The following is a 5,325-nucleotide window of genomic DNA, read 5'->3' on the forward strand; positions in this document are numbered from 1 at the left end:
GACCATGAATGAACAGAACTAAAATAAAGAAAGATAACTAAAGTAAAGGACAATTATATATGTATACGTATATGTAGATATATATGTATGTCTTTTAACTCAAGAACGTTGTTTCACGATCCTTGTCCTCCTTTACTTTTCTGCATTTACCTTTCTATTGTCGTCGTGCTTTATGTGCCCAGGCTTTTAATTTCTGTCTTTTCATTTGATGTCTTTTAACTCAAGGACGCGATTTCGCGATCCTTGTCCTCTTTACTTTTCCGCACTTTACTGTTCTATTTACCCTGCGCTTTATGCGCCATGGCTATTTGTTTTTTGCACTTTACTGTTCTGCTTGCCCCGCGCTTTATGCGCCATGGTTATTTGCTTTCCTGTACTTTACTATTTTGTGTGTCTCGCGCTTTATGCACCATGGCTTTATTTCTGTCTTAGTTTCTTATATTTACGCACATGCTCTTAATTATTGTTGTACATGTTTCGTTCGTTGGATATTGCTATTTCAATCATTATGTTGGCTACTTTTGGACTTTGGCCACTCAAGATGTGAAGATTTTGCTTCTTATGATTTCTTACAAGATCAAACCTCGCAAGAAGCAGGTGCATGCGTACCAAGGTTGGCACCTTTTCAGGCAGCGTGAGATTGGGTGCTAACTCATTGGTCTCGAGAAAATGAACCTTATTGGGACTCTGTTTTCTCTCGAGAATGCTTACTTGATTCAACTTATTTCAGGTTCTTTTGAGTAACCTTTGCTTATCATCGTAATCACGTCTTTTGGTAGTGGCGTTATATTACGATGTGTAGCATGAGAGGTTGTTAAACCTCATGGTGTGCAATATGGCAAAATTGTTGAAATTCTCAAAAATGGTAACTAAACGCATTCACATGTAAGATGCTCGAGTGGGTCTAATGAAACGGAGCATGTAGAACGGGGAGGCAGTTAAAAAAACCTTTGTCGTATTCGTTCGAGATGGCTCATCAAGAGAGAGAATGGATGGTACAAAAACTCTGATGGACAGGCCATTCATGGCCATTATGGGCAAATGACTTGGTTTCCCTAGTCATCAAAGTTAGGGGGATAGGGGCTACCATAATCATCCTAGGTGGTAGTCGCCTGGCACTTCTAGAGAAGTTGGATGCATCCATAGGCCTCGTATGCCTTTTTAGACTTACTCTCTTGGTCATTGGTTGTCCCCTTAGGAGCGGACTCAACCAGTCATTTGAAGTAGCATAAAATACATGGCATAATAGACCCCTGAATTGATCTCGATTGTTTCTATGTTTCGTGCCTTGTGCGTACCCATAATGGCCAGTTAATAATCAGAACAGAAATACGATTGGCTCACATCACTGTTAGACTTGCACTTTGGTAAAGTTACGATAGTTATTTGCTTTTGAGCTCGGTTACCTGCTTTGCTTTACCACTTGTGATAGTTAATGATATGTAGGGTTGGCTCTATGGGAACTGTATGATTAGTTCAGTTATAACTGCTTATAATTAATTTTGTTATAATTGCTTGTGGCTAGTATTTGATCTTCGCCTGTGAAATCAATTTCATTATTGATTCATGTGATTCACAATTATGAGCATGTTTTGTATTAGTTGTTGTTCCTTCTGTTCTTTTGCGCACCTACCAGTTTTTTGCGAGACTGGCCCATTTTATGGGTGCAAGTGACAAGTAGGCTCTCTTCACAGTCGGTGGTGCAGTGCAACATGATCAAAGTCTCACTCTTCTTGTTGTCGTTCTGGCTGCTCATTTTGGGTTTTGTACTTTTTGCTTTCAGGGAAGGAAGACCCCAAATCTTGTACAAAGCTAAATTGTTTATCAGAAAAATCTACCCTTTTTGTTCACTACTTATTTTGGCTAGAAATGGTTCTGTTGGGATTTTGTGCTAATGTGCTCAAAAGAATTGACTTGTTCCTTTTTAAAAAAAACTTTACTATTGCTAAAAGTTTTTGCTTGCAACTCTGAATTTTCAAAGGATTTTACTAAATATTCTCTTATTTCAAGTTGAAGTTTTTGGGCGTTACAGGTTTGGGGTCGTATAAGACCGGTTCCTGCTTGAGGACTCTGGGTTTTTCTTATATGAGCTTGTTTTTGTTATTTTTTATGCTTTATAAAGTGTTTATTGTATACAAAGCTTGACTTATGCATATTGATTTATGTGTTCCATGTTGGTTAAGTCATGCATGATGGTTTTAAGCATTAAGTATGAATTATGACTAAATTCATGATATTTTATTATCAAAATTAGTTTATGCATATAAGTTGAAGCATAAATTGGCATTTTTACGATATGAAGTATATTTTGTCATGAATATACAAGCATTAATATGTGTCCATGGGCATGCTCTATAATACGAATATATTTTCGATAAAAGATCTTGATTGACCAATTTATATTGTCATCAAAGTGGTCTGAGTCGTATTGATTAAAGATTATTTAGACTGTATTAAGATTCGTTATTATGATTATGTGTGAGTTTATGAAACATCGATTCTACCCAAAAGTCGGGCGTTGTGTTTCAAATTCATACAGGGTGTTATAGTAGATGTGTATTCCAGCCCATGAAGCATGTTCGTACCCAAAGGTACAGTGTTGAATTGCCTTTGGTTACATGATCTGCTAGTTTCATCAACTGAAGTCAATTTCTTGAGAATTGAAGAGACGGGGCAACTATCAGTATTATCGTTTCCACCAAAGTGAAACGATAATGGCTCAACTATGTTTGTCTCAGAAAAGGTGAATAATAAGGGGTCTCATATTTACCTTTTTAGTATAAATCTCATATAGAGCACTTAAAAGGATTCTCATGAGAAGTAGGAGTATGCGAATAAACTTAGCATGTTGCTTTTGCAATCGCGAGTGGCTCAGAATATTTGAGGTGTTATCTCTCACTGCAGGACAGTAAAAGAATTTCTGAAATTCATTGGGATAGAAATTTTATACGAGATTTTATCTCAGGCCATTTGGATAAGAAGTTTCATTATGGATCTTGGGTTCTATTGAGAAACCACTAAAGACTTTTTGTGATAATGAAGCAAACGTGTCTTTTTCAAATAACAATAAGAGCTCAATCTTATGTCGACACATAGAGTTAAAATACTTTATTGTTAAAGAAATGACTGAGAATCATTTGTTATGTATTGATACAATTGGGACGAAGGAAATGACTCTGGATCTCCTTATTAAAATGCTAGTGTCGGGATTGTATTCCCAACATGTAAAGGGGATGGATCTTTTTTATTCTTTCTTGTGTATAACAATACATTATATGATCACATTTGTGTATATGAATTTGATTCTCTATGACTTTGTGTATTGTTGACTTTGCATAAAGGATCTCTCATGAGTTAGAGAGAATAGCAGAATAACAATATTAAAGGACCAATAGAATAGGTAAGAGATCAACTTATTCATAAAAGTAATTTCAACATGCTTAAGCACTGAAGGTGAATTATAGTGTAGTACATGAGAATATAACATTTCATAAAAATGTGTTCATTTCTATGACTCATATGATTCATCCTTGTGAAAAAGGGTAGCATGTGAACCCACATGAAGAATTAAATCAAGATAATGGTATAAACCTCGATTTAGTGCACTTTTGGTGCCAATGGGTCAAGTGGGAGAATGTTGGGCATAACGGATATAGGTTCAACCCATTTGGGTGACTCGGTTTGACATCATTAGTGGGCCACATTAGTGGACCACATAATGGAGAGATAGTGGGTGGGAGTTACGTACGTTGATGCAAGTAAAGGGGTTGGCTGCTACGAAGATGATGAAAGATTCATGGCAATAGCCTACCCAAATTCTACATTCAGGCTTACGTGGTAAAGGGTCCTACTCACCGTCGACCTAAGGCTTGGGCTCATCGTGGGCATTGACCGGATGAAAAGAGCGTTGAGCACTCGCATGCACACTCTGTAGCGTCAGCAGATACACTTGCAGGTATGCTTTCTGTGTATGTTGATGCAAGTAACGCCAACACTTATACCTTGTGTGTGATTCGAAAAGGAATAAGACGCTGAAGGAGGAGGCATTGGAGAAGAAGCTCTTTGCAGCCTCTCTCTCTCTCTCTCTCTCTCTCTCTCTCTCTCTCTCTCTCTCTCTCTCTCTCTCTCTCTCAAAACCGATATTGAGAGAGATGACTCACCCTTAATTTATAAAATGAAAAGGACTCTTCTTAGAGGGAGACGTCCTTATCAAAATAGAAAGTCTTTTATTTCTGTAAGGAAATAAAACTCTTAAATATATATCTAATATATATTCTTATTAATATTATTACAAATTTTTAAAAGCTTATTTATCCAATTACAACTGAATCTTGGATCTCGGCCCAAAGGGTCCAAGATCCATATTGAGATCCAATTAATGTCAACCACTAATATATATATATATATATATATATATATATATATATAGAGAGAGAGAGAGAGAGAGAGAGAGAGAGATAAAGTCGGTTAACCACGTTTTTTTACCATGCATCGGCCCAATCTCATTTTTCACAATTCATGTACAGGGAGACCACCAAAGCAATGGACCCCTATCTACCCAAAAGATCGATAGTCCTGACCAGCAAGCTGTAAAGGAAGCCCTCCATGACCAGTAACTGCAAACCTTACCACTTACACCACAACTAACACCTCCACTTGCCATCAAACATCAGCACCAGCAATACCAACAACTTATTGATTCTCTCTCTCTCTCTCTCTCTCTCTCTCTCTCCATATTTTACTTATGTGTATTTGGGGCGTGGTGGGTAATCCAACTTTAAGCCCTTTTATATTAGGAGGGTTAATCAATCTTTAAACCCTTTATCTATTAAATTTAACAGCATTTAACTGATCAAAATAGCCAATACACCCTCAAGAGTGAACATTTTTAAAAATATATATCTGCTTTTAGTGGTAAATCATATCTTTTATTTTGAAGAAAAAGAAAAAACCAAACATATTTTTTAAATGTATAAAATGATGTTTTCATAATTTTAATTTGAAAATTGATAGTGATTTATTTTACTCCGAAAAGCAACTGCATGTTTTCCATATTGTCACTGCCTTTTAAGGATTTTTTAATCATTTCAATCAGTTGAACGTTACTAACATTGATTTAAAAAAAAAGGTTTAAAGTTGGATTAAAAGGACTATAAATATTATCAGAATGCTCACTTGGGCTTTAAAATTTACCACAGCCGCACAGGCTTGTTCAAGACTAGGCAAATTCTGACCAGCGTAAAATGGCGAATGATTTTCTAGGTCTTCACTCAACAAGTATCGAATGCATTCTCACCACTCACGAGAGAGAGAGAGAGAGACTCA

Source organism: Nuphar pumila, chromosome 3 (assembly GCF_984573655.1).
Source record: "Nuphar pumila chromosome 3, dmNupPumi1.hap1.1, whole genome shotgun sequence".
In the NCBI taxonomy this organism is placed as follows: Eukaryota; Viridiplantae; Streptophyta; class Magnoliopsida; order Nymphaeales; family Nymphaeaceae; genus Nuphar; species Nuphar pumila.